Consider the following 17,170-nt stretch of genomic DNA (forward strand, 5'->3'; position numbering starts at 1 on the left):
AGATAGCGGAGATGCCGCCGCAGCGGTGAGCGGCATGAGGGCTGCCTCCGCATCTCAGCCGGCGGCCTCCGCCGCGCACTTACATAGTGGAGTTTTGCCTGGTCCTTCAGTTGCACATAGACTGAGGGCAGGTGACAGGACCTTTATGCGAATAGAAGGGGAGTCAGCTGATGGGCTGGTCAGCTGACTCAAGCAGTGCTCCTGATTGGCTGAGTGACTGGGGTGGCTCTGTGGGGCGCTCTCAGTATATATAGGACCTGCCTGTCAGTAGCTCCTCGTCTGCTGTTGCAAATGCTACGTGTTAGCACTCAGACCTTAGTCAGATCCCAAAGTGTGCTAGAACCAGCAGGAGCTGGGGATCCACACTTAGTCAGATTCTGTTGATAGCTAAAGTACTAATTGAATTGTATTATTTGTTATGACCTTCTGCTAGCCTTGACTACTCTTCTGCTTACTGATTCTGTGCTTCTGCCTATCTGATCCTGTTGCCGACTCAGCCTGAACACTACTCTGATTTAAGCCTTCTGTCTTTGTACCATATTTGTCCGTTTGTTGCCGGATCTGCTTGTCTGACTCTCCTGCCCTCACCAGTGAGCCTAGTCCCTGGTGAGGGATTCTCTGTACAGCTTAATCACCTGATCCTCAGGTGCCCAGTAGCTGCAGTACAGTCTTAATCACCTGCTCCTCAGGTGACCAGTAGCTGCAGTACAATCTTAATCACCTGCTCCTCAGGTGACTAGTAAACTACGGTACTGTCCTCATCACCTGCTCCTCAGGTGATTAGGAGCTGCAGGACAGTCTTGATCTCCTGCCCCTCAGGTGATCACCTGCTGCAGTACAGTCTGAATCAACCGCTCCACGGGTGATCAGTATATGCTGTCTTACTGTGCACCACCCGCTCCTCGGGTGAACTGATTACTAGTTCATCTGCATCTCTAGCTTGCTGGAGTGCTGATCCCTGTGTTCTATATAGATATCTCCCTCTACCAGCTCCTCTGGGGGAGTTGGTATCTCTATTTGTATTACTGTTGCATCAAACACCTATCTTTACATCTGGTTGTCCTGTGTCTCACTATACTCGCATTATTGGTGATTCTGCAGATCACCACATAATCAGGTATAGTATCTGTATTATTGGTGATACTGCAGATCACCAATAATCAGAAAATCTGTTCTTGCTGACACCAATCGTTACAGAACAGCAGACCAAACATTATGGACGCACTGCGTAGTCAGGTTTAAGTCCTGACCACCGTGGTAAACAATCTTACCGGGGTGATCAATACCCAACAGACTCAGATCACTCAACTGTCTGGGACAGTACAAATGACTATTGATACAGTGCGATCCCCTTCAGTCACGGACCTTCGTATGTCCGTACCCGAAAAGTTTTCTGGGCATAGATCTGACTTTCAGAATTTCAGAAACCGTGTGCTATCCTATTTTGAGTTGAGACCCAATCTGTCAAGATCTGAGAACCAGAGGGTAACCTTTATAAAGACCCTTTTGTCAGGAGATTCACAAACATGGGCATATAGTCTTCGCACAGGGCATGAGGCATTATCCTCAGTTCAGGAGTTTTTTAAGGCCATGGCCGTTTTATACGATGATCCGGATATTGCTATCACGGCTGAGAGGAAACTAAAGACTCTCAGGCAGGGTCGTAATCCAGTGGAGGTTTATGCCACAGAATTTAGGAGGAGGGCTGTATCAGCTAGATGGGGAACGTATGCTTTATTAGACTGTTTCCTGTCAGGACTATCTGATGCAGTTTCTGATTTGATGTTAGGTCATCCTGAGCCTAAATCTCTAGTCGAAGCAATTTCATTGGCGGTGCAGGTTGATCGCCGCCTTCGCTATCAAAAACAAACCCGTGGCAGAAATGCTGTAGGATCCGTTTACTACGCCTCTTCTTCACCCTCGTCACCTCAGGACGAACCGATGAAGGTCAGTCAGTCTAGGTTAACACAAGTGGAGAAGAATCGCAGAAGGTCAGTGTGGTGATATATTGGGGTGCTGATGATGTTAGGGAATACAGGAACATATTTCGGTCATTTTTCTGTCTACTATGTCTGCTAAAAGCTAGTCTGGCTCTTGAAGGTGCCACCTGGCCCCAGGAAACGGTTAATGGGAGCCTGTATGTACATGAAAATTCTGTATGTAAATGTACATTACCTCTGCCCTCATTGTCCAGCAGGGGAAGAGGTGTCTACTGCTAATTAGCTGCCAATTGAGGAAGAATAGGCTGGTCGGCCTGGCTTTTGAACTCTAGAGTCAGCCATTGTCCCATTATACAAAGCAAGCCTACCAGAGTCTTGGGGACAGGAGAAGTTGACACCTGAAGGTTTGAAATTTACATGACAGCCGGCTGGAAGGGGTTGGAAATCTCTGCAGACTTTAAAAACGGAGACAGGAAAACTTTGATGCTAGGAAATAATGTTGAGGAAGCCTTTTGATGTCTGTTAGGATACAATCTTACCTGTTGAATTCTGCAACCTTCAAAAAGCTAAAACAGGAACCCTTTAAAGTTTGTATATCACAGGAAGACTAGGACAAGCGTTCGGTGATGTCACAAACGGGGAAATTGCATTAGTTCCGGGGGGCTGGACATTAAATACCCCAGGGGACACTTCGGACTATTTAAGTTGGTCCAGGACAGTCACAGATATCTTCTCCTGGAGATAGCGCATAGCTAGGGATGATCTCGACTCCTGGTCAAAAAAACGGCATGCTCCTGCCAACAACGTTTTGACCTTCAAGTTGGTAACGTTTTAATCCTAATTTTATTTTACGCAAATATCCTTGTGTGTATTTTTGTAACTTTTATCTTGTAACTTTTTTACTTTGTTTTTTGTACATCTGTTGTATATATTACTTTCTGCATTGTTCCACTTTTTTCCTGGAATATTAAATTGTTATTTAATAAGCTTGACTTCTGCTGTACTAAACTAACACTCACAGCCTAGAAGAGACTGCAGTGTAACGGTGTATAAGTCCATGCCTAATTGTATGCTTGAACAACACTACCATATGAAATTGTAATTGCATTGTGTGTATGGGGCACGTCTGCACTCGACAGCAGAGTGGGAGTGTATAACAGTATCGTTCGGAACGACTGTTAGTGGTTTTGCTGCATGACAGTGTAACTTGCATTACAAGTCAGTGCCTGATTGTGCTGTGTTAGTGTACAACTGTACTGTGTGTGTGGGTGCGTGGCGTTCCCGTATTCGGCCTAAAGCGCAAAGCTGACCAGAATAAAAAACGCGGATTGCGCGCTGAGGACTCGACAGCAGAGTGGACGTGTCTAGCAAACCGCTAGTGGTGGCAGTGAGAAGTGTTCTGAGGGGTCACAGCCTTGTTTGTAGCTTGAATAAGGCTGCTCCCCGCTTGATCTGGTCAAACCCGCAGTCGGGAACCGTATACGCAGGCGTGCCGCAGGCCGGTTCCTGACAGTCAGAAAGACTCTGTCTATACTGTGCTGAGGAGGGTCACATTGTCCAGAATTGTTCTTAACAGTCGGGAAACGCTGCTGCCTAGGTGTAGTCAGAGGTAATACCCTAGGCGAGCCGTGTTTACATCTAGATAATAACCACTTTCTCCTCCCTTGCTCTATTACCTGGGAGGGTCGGGCCACGGCCACAGAAGCATTCGTGGACTCAGGCTCTACAGTTAATTTTATAGATTATGACTTTGTCAAAAAATTGGGGATTCCCTTATTTCCTTTAGACCGTCAGATTTTGATCACAGCGGTAGATGACTCTCCGTTATAGTGTAGACCAGGGGTCCCCAACCTTTTCCGGCCCGGGGACTGCTTTCTGACCCAATTTTTCTCCGGGGACCGGGGGGGGGGGGGGGGGGGGTGTTATGAGGTGATCAGTGGGGTGCGCGACCTAGTGAACAGTGTCGTGCGCAGCGGGTTACGGGGGGGGGGGGGTTCTGGGGTGCAGCTGCATTGCTAGCATAGTTGCCCAAGTATAGGTAGTTTAGTTGCCCCAGTATAGTGACCAGTATAGCTAGTATAGTCCCAGTATGGGTAGGTAGTGCCCCAGTATAGCTAATATAGTGTCCAGTATGGGTAGGTAGTGCCCCAGTACAGCTAGTAAAGTGCCCAGTATAGCTAGTATAGTGCCCGTATAGCGCCCCAGTATGGCTAGTATAGTGCCCAGCATGGCTAGTATAGTGCCCAGCATGGCTAGTATAGTGCCCAGCATGGCTAGTACAGTACCCCAGTATGGCTAGTATAGTGCCCAGCATAGCTAGTATAGTGCCCAGCGTGGCTAGTATAGTGCCCAGCGTGGCTAGTATAGTGCCCAGCATGGCTAGTACAGTGCCCCAGTATGGCTAGTATAGTGCCCAGCATGGCTAGTATAGTGCCCAGCGTGGCTAGTATAGTGCCCAGCATGGCTAGTATAGTGCCCAGCATGGCTGGTATAGTGTCCAGCATGGCTAGTATAGTGCCCAGCATGACTTGTATAGTGCCCAGCATAGCTAGTATAGTGCCCAGCATGGCTAGTATAGTGCCCAGCATAGCTAGTGCCCAGCGTGGCTAGTATAGTGCCCAGCATGGCTAGTATAGTGCCCAGCGTGGCTAGTATAGTGCCCAGCATAGCTAGTATAGTGCCCAGCGTGGCTAGTATACTGCCCAGCGTGGCTAGTATAGTGCCCAGCATGGCTAGTATAGTGCCCAGCATAGCTAGTATAGTGCCCAGCATGGCTAGTATAGTGCCCAGCATAGCTAGTATAGTGCCCAGCGTGGCTAGTATAGTGCCCAGCATGGCTAGTATAGTGCCCAGCGTGGCTAGTATAGTGCCCAGCGTGGCTAGTATGTGCCCAGTAAAGTGCCCTAGTATGGGTAGGTGGTGCCCCCGCTCATGTTACCTTATGAGCGAGCGGGCGGCCGCTTCCGGATTCCCCCAGGCGCCGCTCTCCTTAATGCCTCATCTCCGATACCAGCAGCGCGTCTTGCAGAGGAGGGAGGGAGGCGGGGCAGCGGCTTCCTGTAGCGGCGATATGCTATGCCGCTACCATGGCAACCGCTGCCCCGCCTCCTTCCCTTCTCCACAAGACGCGCTGTTAGCGGAGATGCAGCATGAAGGAGAGAGGCGCCTGAGGGAATCCGGAAGCGGCTGCTCGCTCACAAGGTAACATGAACGGCGGCCGCGGGTTGTTGGAGGGGCGAGAGGACAGACCCGCCGCAGCCCAGCTGGAGAAGACTGCCAATGGACCGGCAGTGGGCCGCGGCCCGGTGGTTGGGGACCCCTGGTGTAGACAGCCTCTCTCCCAGACCCCCTTATTGTTGTGTAATATAGGGGTTCTACATAAGGAGAAACTACAGTTCTTTGTCCTGCAAATGGCAACTTCCACCATAATCCTCGGTATGCCTTGGTTGCAACTCCACTCCACTCAGATCGACTGGGCTTCAGGTCAGCTACAGAGTTGGTCAGCCCATTGTCATCATCATTGTTTGGAGAAAGTTGCTGTTTGCGCCACCAAGGTTCAGGTGAAATGGGTGCCAGTGCAGTACGCAGAATTTTCTGATGTGTTTTGTCCAAAATCAGCACACAAACTCCCGCCACACCGGAGCTTCGACTGTCCCATAGAGTTAAGATCAGGTTGTATGCCCCCTAGAGGCCATCTCTTTAATCTGTCAGTGCCAGAGAAGCTGGCTATGCAGGAATACATTAAAGAAAATTTGGCCAAGGGCTTTATCCGTCTTTCCCGGTCACCAGCAGGGGCTGGGTTCTTTTTTGTACAGAAAAAGGACGGTGGGCTTCAACCTTGTATTGACTATAGGGGTTTAAATAAGATCACAGTGAAAAATCGCTATCCACTGCCTTTGATTGATGATTTGTTTGGTCAGGTGACTAATGCCAGTATCTTCTCTAAGCTAGACCTACGAGGAGCATACAACCTGGTACACATTAGGGACGGTGATGAATGGAAGACGGCATTAAACACGCCCGATGGGCACTACGAGTATCTGGTCATGCCCTTCGGGTTGTGTAATTGTCACAGGAGCCCTAGTGGCTGACCGCCCTTAGCCTTCTAAACGGTGCCAGCGCACAGATCGTGCGAACTCTGGTCGCAGTCAATGCGCAGGAACCGTTAAGAATTAGCCGCAGACAACTCAGAAGGGAGCCTGTGAGACACGGGTAATTACAACGTCACCTACTGGTTAAGAGTAAACTGCCACCACCGCGGTTACCATGGGACCGTGGAGCCCACTAACTGACTGACTAGTCCTGCGAATAAAACGGTTAAACACACGGTATTCTGTCTAGCCAACAACAAACAAACAGTAGCGTATCTTCAGAGACCCGGGATCAGTTCTGCGTGTGCTGATAAGCAGGGTAGCGGATAGTGAATGACTTGAAGAAAGTCGTTTATTCACGCAATATAAATAATTAATATATACAGACAATTATTAACATCACAATTATTAAGACAGTAATAGCCAGTATAAAAAATAAAAGAAGGGAGAAAAATACTTAGTTCCTGGAAAGATGTCCTTTTTGTGGGAAAACAGAGTTCTGGGTTTCAATTTGAGTTCAGAGTTCAGACCAGGTGGATGCCAGCATATCCTCAAGCTGGCATCTGATGAGTGCAAGATGTTTCAGTCTGGAGGACACTGAGTTTGGGTCCTCAGCCATCCTTATGCCCCTGCTTCAGTAGGAGGGAGTGAGGGCGGGGAGCCATACACCCCCTTAGAAGATGAGATGAGCCCTCCCCTTATCCTGGGGGCTAGAAATCATATCTACCCATATATGGGCTCTATCTCACAGAACCGTACAGGTCAGGGCAGATTTATTAACATTTTCAGGTCTGGCTCGATTTACCCAGCGCCCTGATACCAGACATGAGGGGTGGGACCCCTGTGGTATCATCAGGGCATTTTCAAACTGCCTAACTGGCAGTCCTTACCTCAGAATGTTCTGAAACTTCCTCAGAACCAGCACCGGGGCTCATGCTACACTTCCCCCACGTTTGGCGAAGCTGCCATCTCAGGAACCCCAGAAATATGACAGATCAGGGAAGTTATGGATTATGCTATGAGACTCAGCAGCTAGAACACATCCTGAATAAACCTAACAGCTGGCTTCCCTTTGATCTTTACCAGTGAGCAAGGTGTCAAGACCTCCCGTGGATTCGTAGCCTGCCTGGCTGTGCCTAGGCATCCTTTGGTTAATTAACATCTCCATGAGATCAGCTAAGTGTCACCTGGTTCCCAGAACCAAAAGGGGAATTGTGCCTTCCACAGGGAATATGTCCAAGCTAATTAACACCTTCCCCCCAGGCTGTCACTTCAGCTAAGACAGATCCCCCAGCTGTTCCTAGGCATAGGGATACTACACGTCAAATCTTGGTTCTATTGATCTGAGGCGCAATCGATGCAGGAATCGAGTGCGATTGTTCTTTTCTTCACGGGCGGTTCCAGGACGCGCCTGCGTCCCCGCAACCGTCCGTGACAGCCCTCCCCCTTGTCCGCGGCTTAGCCACTCATCTGCACGATGTGTGGCGGCGCCGCTAACCTGGCTGACGGGCCTCGAGTTGCCGGTACGGCGGGAAAACCTATTGGAGCCTGTGGCTCGGTTCCCCTGGACCGGTCGCGGTCTGCTACCCTCAGGGTTGACCCAACATGGACCGTTCTGGACAGGGCGTTTGCGCCACTGCAGTCGGACGTGGTGTCTGCCGGGACTGCTGACAACGGGCAGTGGGTTGGTTAGGTCAACAGCCAGCCCACGCAGGGTTCCCCTGCTGAGTGGCTGTGGACCTAAGGGAACCCCGCAGGAATCCCTGAACCTTCCCAGCTCCTGACAGACGGCACATGCCCTGCAGTAGTTTGCTACATCCCTGTTCATCCGGGGCCAATAAAACTGGTTCCGAATACCGGCGAGTGTCTTGCGGACACCCGAGTGCCCTGTCAGAGGATTACCATGTGCGGATTTCAGCACATGTCCCCTGAACGCACTCGGGACCACAAGCCACTTGGTATTCGCGTGGGATCTACCTGTAGGGGGCTGTACAGACTCACTGTACAGTCTCCCACCTTCCCAGTACACCTTGAAAGCGGCCCCATCTGCGAGGGGCTCAGCGGCTTGCTGCCTGAGCACCTCCAGGCTTGGGTCACTTTGTAGTGCGGCTGAGAATATGGCGCTGTCAGTTTCAGCCAACTGGCTCATGTCACACGAGGCCAGCGGCTGAAAGGTCTCATCCCTGCGGTCAGAGGAGGGGGAGGAGGCCGGAACCCCCTCCACCTGTTCTGAGCTCGGGTTCTGAGCAGTGCAGCTGCGCGGTACTGCTAGCACAGGTACACTGTCAGAACGGCACAGACGGACATTACTCAAATCATCATTGCATGCAGTAATGACATTGACAGGTATAGACATTTTTTCATTACAGACAGGTTGTACAGTAAACTCAGGTACAGCTACAGCATCATCACAACAGACAGTCTGTACATCAAACTCAGGTGCCTTTGAAGCAGGCACTATTGAACCTGGTACCCTTGAACTGGGCACATTCAACCCACCTCCCCCTGGTGCTCCCCCAAGTGTATAAAGTACCTGGTGGTGGGTGGAGAGTCCGTCTCCTTCCGTGAGCGACAAGGCGGTCGTGGCAGGTTCATAGTAGGACACAAGCTTGCCCAAATCAGTCCCTAGCAACACAGGGACTGGGAGATCCTTCATAACCCCAACAACCCGTTCTTGGACTCCTCCCACTCCCCAATCCAGCTTCACTTTTGCGTGGGCTATGTGGAAAAGGGTGCCCTCTACTCCAGTCAGGGCAAGGGATCGGCTGGAGCTGATGCTCTCCTTTGGTACAAGGTGTGAGTGAACTAACGTGATGTCAGCTCCGGTGTCTCGGAATCCGGTGACAACTTTGCCGTTCACTCTAACAAGTTGCTGCTGGTCGGTTCGGTCGCGGATTTCCTTTCCGCGGGCAAACAGGACAAAATCTGATGATCCAGGCTGTGGTTCGCTGGCGGGTTGCCTCTGCTGTGGGTGAGGTGCAGGTGATGCAGATGATCCAGGTGCTGGTGGTGTCTGTCTCCGCTCCGGGCAGTCGAACTTCATGTGTCCGGGCTGGCGGCAGTAGTGACAGGTGACCTCTCCAGGCGCTGCAGGCCTGGGTGCAGCAGCTGCGCTGGGTGGCCTCTGTGGCGGACGGCTCACAGGGGCAGGAGAGTCTGCCAGAGTATTGGGCTGACCTCCTCTCCAGCTGGATGGGACAGTCCTGCGGGTATCAGCCACCCGGGTAGTTGCAAAAGTCTCAGCAAGGTCTGCAGCGACAGTTGCTGAAGCCGGCTTGCGTTCTAGCACAAATTGTCGTACATCAGCAGGGCAAATGTTCAGAAATTGTTCCAGGACTATCAAGTCCTCCAGGACATCATAAGACCCTTTGGTGAGGCCTAGAGTCCACTGGCGGAGTGTGGTAAGCAAGCTGCTGACCACATCTCGATACGAGTCAGAAGACTTTTTCTGCCAGGCCCTGAACTTTTTCCGATAGGCTTCTGGCGTCAGCTGGTACTTAGTAATGATAGCGTCTTTTATAGCAGCATAATCATTATCCTTCTCCGCAGGCAATTCTGCGAAGGCATCAAGCGCTTTGTAGCGCAGCAAAGGTGTCAGATGTCTGGCCCACTGGTCTTGGGACAGACGATACTGACGGCATGCTTTTTCAAAAGACCGCAAAAACAAGTCAATGTCAGTGTCTTTTTCAATATTAACAAATTTAAATTTTGCACTTACGGGTGCTGCAGCTCCTTCAGCAGGGAGGCTGGGCGGTGAACTCCGGCTGGCCTGTTGAACCTTTGCCATGTTGAGCTCATGCTGTCGTCTCTCCCGCGCCTCTGCGGCATCCCTCTCCGCGTGGCGTTCTGCAGCAGCAGCAGCAGCCTTGCGTTCTGCAGATTGGCGTTCCCGCTCCTCGCGGGCTTCCATGTACTGCATGTACTTGTCCAGGTCAGTCTCCATCAGCTTTTGTAATGCCTGCTGCATTACCGGGTCAGCACCCCTGGACAGTCCAGTACTGGCCAGTTCCGGGCGAGTATTTTCAGAAACTTTGGGGTTGGGGTCCACACTGACATTCTCCTGCGTAACTGTTGATGCAGGGCCCCCAGGATGCACAACCTCTGTACGGTCAGGAGTCTCAGTCTCTGGTTCCCCTTGCCTTGAGTCAGATGGGTCGGCGTCTACCTCAGCAGACACATCCAGCTCCTGCAGTTGCTGGGTATCCCATTGAAACAATTCCGTTACCAGGTCCCCTTGTTTCTTGCGGCCGACATCAATGCCTCTCTCTTGGCAAAGATTTTGCAGGTCCGCCAGGCACATTTTCTTGTAGTTCCCGGACATTTCCACGCCAAATAAAATAAAACTTTTGGGGAGGGGTACTGGCTACACAGTCTCTCTGTATATATAAAAAAATATATTGCCTTCCAGCTACACCAACGAATTAGTTCGTTTCTTGATAGCGCTAGCGCTATCGTAGATACTTTCAGCACAACACAGGTCCCAACCGCTCCCTAACACTTTCACAGGAGCCCTAGTGGCTGACCGCCCTTAGCCTTCTAAACGGTGCCAGCGCACAGATCGTGCGAACTCTGGTCGCAGTCAATGCGCAGGAACCGTTAAGAATTAGCCGCAGACAACTCAGAAGGGAGCCTGTGAGACACGGGTAATTACAACGTCACCTACTGGTTAAGAGTAAACTGCCACCACCGCGGTTACCATGGGACCGTGGAGCCCACTAACTGACTGACTAGTCCTGCGAATAAAACGGTTAAACACACGGTATTCTGTCTAGCCAACAACAAACAAACAGTAGCGTATCTTCAGAGACCCGGGATCAGTTCTGCGTGTGCTGATAAGCAGGGTAGCGGATAGTGAATGACTTGAAGAAAGTCGTTTATTCACGCAATATAAATAATTAATATATACAGACAATTATTAACATCACAATTATTAAGACAGTAATAGCCAGTATAAAAAATAAAAGAAGGGAGAAAAATACTTAGTTCCTGGAAAGATGTCCTTTTTGTGGGAAAACAGAGTTCTGGGTTTCAATTTGAGTTCAGAGTTCAGACCAGGTGGATGCCAGCATATCCTCAAGCTGGCATCTGATGAGTGCAAGATGTTTCAGTCTGGAGGACACTGAGTTTGGGTCCTCAGCCATCCTTATGCCCCTGCTTCAGTAGGAGGGAGTGAGGGCGGGGAGCCATACACCCCCTTAGAAGATGAGATGAGCCCTCCCCTTATCCTGGGGGCTAGAAATCATATCTACCCATATATGGGCTCTATCTCACAGAACCGTACAGGTCAGGGCAGATTTATTAACATTTTCAGGTCTGGCTCGATTTACCCAGCGCCCTGATACCAGACATGAGGGGTGGGACCCCTGTGGTATCATCAGGGCATTTTCAAACTGCCTAACTGGCAGTCCTTACCTCAGAATGTTCTGAAACTTCCTCAGAACCAGCACCGGGGCTCATGCTACACTTCCCCCACGTTTGGCGAAGCTGCCATCTCAGGAACCCCAGAAATATGACAGATCAGGGAAGTTATGGATTATGCTATGAGACTCAGCAGCTAGAACACATCCTGAATAAACCTAACAGCTGGCTTCCCTTTGATCTTTACCAGTGAGCAAGGTGTCAAGACCTCCCGTGGATTCGTAGCCTGCCTGGCTGTACCTAGGCATCCTTTGGTTAATTAACATCTCCATGAGATCAGCTAAGTGTCACCTGGTTCCCAGAACCAAAAGGGGAATTGTGCCTTCCACAGGGAATATGTCCAAGCTAATTAAAACCTTCCCCCCAGGCTGTCACTTCAGCTAAGACAGATCCCCCAGCTGTTCCTAGGCATAGGGATACTACACGTCAAATCTTGGTTCTATTGATCTGAGGCGCAATCGATGCAGGAATCGAGTGCGATCGTTCTTTTCTTCACGGGCGGTTCCAGGACGCGCCTGCGTCCCCGCAACCGTCCGTGACAGCAATGCTCCTGCCGTCTTCCAGGAGTTGATCAATGAAGTCTTTAGGGAAGTTCTGGGAAAATTTGTGCTAGTGTATCTGGACGATATACTGATTTTCTCACCCAATCTAACAGAACATCAGAAACATGTGAAGTTCGTTTTAAGAAAATTGAGGCAGAACTTGTTGTATGCAAAGTTAGAGAAATGTCTCTTTGAAGTCACTAAGGTCCCTTTTTTGAGATATATTATTTCCACTTCAGGTCTCTCCATGGATCCTGAAAAAGTCGCTGCTGTATTGGAGTGGCCTCAACCTGTAGGATTGAAGGCACTCCAAAGATTTCTTGGCTTCGCCAATTACTACAGGAAGTTCATCAAAGGGTTTTCTTCTGTAGTGTCACCCCTCACCAACCTTACCAAGAAGGGGGCTGACACTTACCATTGGACAATAGAGGCACAGTCTGCCTTCGCTACGTTGAAAAAGTTATTTTGTTCTGCTCCCATTTTGAGACACGTGGATGTAACCTTCCCCTTCATTGTTGAGGTGGATGCATCGGAGATTGGGGTTGGGGCTGTGCTGTCTCAACGCTCTGGCCTTCATGCAAACTACATCCCTGTGCCTTCTTTTCTCGTAGGTTCTCTCCAGTCGAGAGGAACTACGATATTGGCAATAGGGAGCTCTTGGCCATTAAGTTAGCCTTTAAAGAATGGCGCCATTGGCTGGAAGGGGCAGAACATACGATCACGGTCTATACTGATCATATAAATGTGGAGTACAACGAAGGGGCCAAAAGACTTAGCTCCCGACAGGCTCGCTGGTCCTTGTTCTTTTCAAGGTTTAGGTTTGTCATCACGTATACACCGGGAAGTAAGAATGTCAAAGCAGATGCATTATCTAGGTGTTTTGAGCCCGAGACAGTTCAGCCATCAACCCCTGAGACCATCTTACCTCAAAGACTGGTGGTGGCAGCCATGGAAACCTGGGAAGACTGGGCGGTTACCCTAGGGCCTTACCAGCAAGATATTCCAGAAGGGAAGCCCGAGGGGGTTCTGTTTGTGCCATTTCCTTTTCGCCTACAACTCTTTCAATTGTTCCACGCCCATAAGAATGCAGGGCATCTCGGGGCTGCTCGAACTCAGGACCTACTGGCCAGATGTGTATGGTGGCCTTCGTTGGCTCTTGATTGCAAAGAGTTTGTGAGAGAGTGCTCTGTGTGTGCCAGAAATAAACCCTCTCGTCAAGCACCAGTAGGTACGCTACAACCTTTACCGGTGCCAATTGAACCATGGACCCACTTGTCTATGGACTTTGTAGGAGAACTCCCCATGTCTGAGGGCAAGTCGGTCATCGGGGTGGTAGTTGATAGGTTCAGTAAAATGGCTCATTTTGTCCCTCTGAAGGGACTCCCCTCGGCCCAGGAATTGGCTGATCTCTTCATCCAGCACATTTTCCGGCTGCATGGCATTCCGGAGAATGTGGTGTCAGATAGGGGAGTCTAGTTTGTGTCTAAATTCTGGAGAGCCTTTTGCCACCAGCTCGGTATGGACCTGTCATTTTCCTCAGGCTACCACCCACAGACCAATTGACAGACCGAAAGTGTTAACCAGTCCTTGGAGCAATTTCTCAGGGTTTATGTGGCAGATGCGCAGTCAGATTGGGTAAAGTTCCTGCCATTTGCGGAATTTGCGCATAATAATCTGAAGAGTTCCTCTTCAGGTTTTTCTCCTTTCCAGGTGGTTTCAGGGAGATCTCCCAAATTCTCTCCAATACCAGTGGCATCTTCCCCTTTTCCGCTGTAGAGGATTAGCAAAGGGCATTGAAGGAAATTTGGGTGCTTGTAAAAAGGAATCTGGGAAAAGCCTTCCAGACTCAGAAAAAAACGGCGGATAAAAGGTGGTCTGTTGAGTGGAAGTTTTCCCCAGGAGACATGGTGTGGGTGTCTACTCGGCATCTGGCGTTAAAGCAACCATCACCTAAGTTAGGACCCAGATTTGTAGGCCAATACCCTGTGTCCAGAAAGATTAATGACGTGACATATGTGATTGATCTCCCAGCCAGCATGAGAGGTGTGAGATCATTTCATGTTTCTTTGTTGAAGCCTGCTGTACATGTGGATTCCCCCCCCCTGTGATGATTGACGACCAACCTGAGTATGAGATCGAGAAGATTTTAGATTCTCGATTAGTGCAGAATTCTGTACAGGACCTTTATGCGAATAGAAGGGGATTCAGCTGATCGGCCGGTCAGCTGACTCCAGCAGTGCTCCTGATTGGCTGAGTGACTGGGGTGGCTCTGTGGGGCGCTCTCAGTATATATAGGACCTGCCTGTAAGTAGCTCCTTGTCTGCTGTTGCAAATGCTACGTGTTAGCACTCAGACCTTAGTCAGATCCCAAAGTGTGCTAGAACCAGCAGGAGCTGGGGATCCACACTTAGTCAGATTCTGTTGATAGCTAAAGTACTAATTGAATTGTATTATTTGTTATGACCTTCTGCTAGCCTTGACTACTCTTCTGCTTACTGATTCTGTGCTTCTGCCTATCTGATCCTGTTGCCGACTCAGCCTGAACACTACTCTGATTTAAGCCTTCTGTCTTTGTACCATATTTGTCCGTTTGTTGCCGAATCTGCTTGTCTAACTCTCCTGCCCTCACCAGTGAGCCTAGTCCCTGGTGAGGGATTCTCTGTACAGCTTAATCACCTGCTCCTCAGGTGACCAGTAGCTGCAGTACAGTCTTAATCACCTGCTCCTCAGGTGACTAGTAAACTACGGTACTGTCCTCATCACCTGCTCCTCAGGTGATTAGGAGCTGCAGTACAGTCTTGATCTCCTGCCCCTTAGGTGATCACCTGCTGCAGTACAGTCTGAATCAACCGCTCCACGGGTGATCAGTATATGTTGTCTTACTGTGCACCACCCGCTCCTCGGGTGAACTGATTACTAGTTCATCTGCATCTCCAGCTTGCTGGAGTGCTGATCCCTGTGTTCTATAGAGATATCTCCCTCTACCAGCTCCTCTGGGGGAGTTGGTATCTCTATTTGTATTACTGTTGCACCAAACACCTATCTTTACATCTGGTTGTCCTGTGTCTCACTATACTCGCATTATTGGTGATTCTGCAGATCACCACATAATCAGGTATAGTATCTGTATTATTGGTGATACTGCAGATCACCAATAATCAGAAAATCTGTTCTTGCTGACACCAATCGTTACAGGCACACTGCGTTGTGGCCCACTGACACTTTTTATTGGCATAAACACAAATGGGGACACAACAGCAACAGTTTTAGGTTATCCCTACCATAATTATTGTGTTACTTACCTATCCTTGCAGCCTGTGCCGGCTCCTGTTTGGGCGGCGGAGGGTAACGATTGCTTTTTACCCTCCAGTTGCCGAGTCCCACGCTGCTCCTTCCTCTTGTATCATGGTAAAAGGACGCCGACCTGACGGACTTCCGCGTTCGGCATCTCCTGTTGCTAGGCAGGCACGTGCGTGCCTACTCTCCTCTCATGCAGTGGCCGTTACTGCTCCCTGATTGATTGAGAGCCAGGGTATTTAAAACTAGATACTCACCTAAGGAGAGGGAGGCTCTGGGTCCCATAGAGCATTCCCTCCCCTCTCCCGGTCCTCGTCGTTGCACTAGCTCCCCCGTAGCGGTATTCGACCGTTTCGGTCAAATACCGCTGTTCCCCCGCCGAAGGGAGGCTTCGGAAATGCTTCGGGAGCCCGAGTGCTCCTGAAGATGGGCCGCTCTACACTGCGCACGCGCGTGTGCCACCTGTCTTCAGGAGGACTCGGCTCCCAAAGACTTTTAAAGTCCCCGCGGCGGCAGATGCGAACGGGGAGCCAGCGCAGCACTGAGGGCACCAGGAGAGGAGAGGGAATGCTCATTAGGACCGAGCCTTCCCTCTCCTTAGGTGAGTGTCTGACTTATTTTTATTTAAATATGGGGTCACATTAGCTTGTAAACCCTGTGCTCTCACAGATGGATGCTGTTGCGTCCCTGGTCACAGCCACGACGTTCTGTTGCCATTCCCCCTCTCGACCAGGTTCCCTTCTAGGATTCTCCCTTTGGCGTTACCCTGTTGGCATTTCTATATGGTTTCCCTATTGCTGCTATCTTGCTTGCTTGAGCCTACCTTGTATCCCAGGGATTCCCCCTGCCTGCCAGTTCCCCTCACCAGTCAGCTTGCAGAATCCCAGGGATTACCTCTGCCTGCCAGTCCCCCTCCGGGAACTCCTCCAGTCAGCCGCAGCATCCTGGGGATTCCCCCTGCCAGTTCCCCTCCAGGAACCTCGCCTTGGGATTACCTAGCCTGTCCCTTCCCCTCTTGGGACCCCCATAGTCTGCTTCCTTCCTGGGTTTTCGCCTGCCTGTCCGTTTCCCATCCTGAGAACCCCACAGTCAGCTCTCTTCCCGGGATCCCCCTGCCTGTAACTATCTTTCCGGGGGTTCTCTTTAGGTTAGGCCTTCATGCCCAGCCAGGCCCATCAAGCCTGTCCTGGCCTGATAAGCTTGACAGTCTGCTCTGCTCGAACCCTCTCCTATCCCGTCAGGTACCCTCTGTTCCTTCCGCCACTGGTGCGGTTGTCCTAGAGGTGGTGACCGGGCAGGCACCAGGCAGCAAAGTAGTCCATCACCCACTAGGGGTGACAGCCCATCATCCCTTGAGGCGTGCGCTGGTGAAGACCTGTGCTTGCTTAGATCCCATGCCCTGGGGCTGCTCGCCCCTTGATACCAGTGACAGAATCAACAGAACCTGGACGGTTCGCAAGAACCTTGACACCTACCCTTTGTCATGCTGACATATAACCACTGAAATATATATATTTTTAATCTTTTTATTGTTTTTAAACAAGAAAAACAGACATTTATATATAACAACAACCCAACAGACAGTGATAAGCATATAAAACGAACTACTCATCAACACTATACAGCATCTAAAACAATAAGAAATTACTGAGGCACATATTAGTTGAAGTTAAGGTACAATAAACATGCAATAATATACAGCAAATTCCCCAGTATCTGGCACCAGCGGATATCGCCTGATACATGTGCTTGCCGGTAGCTTGAGCAATCCCCCCCCCAAAAAAAAACAGCTTACCAAGTCTCCAGCGACATCTAGCCTTCCTGCAGCCCCTAGCAGCTTTCCGGCTTCCCCTGTGCACACATTGAGTCAGGTGACTAGTGA

The sequence above is a fragment of the Hyperolius riggenbachi genome, chromosome 2, assembly GCF_040937935.1.
Source record: "Hyperolius riggenbachi isolate aHypRig1 chromosome 2, aHypRig1.pri, whole genome shotgun sequence".
NCBI classification, from domain to species: Eukaryota; Metazoa; Chordata; class Amphibia; order Anura; family Hyperoliidae; genus Hyperolius; species Hyperolius riggenbachi.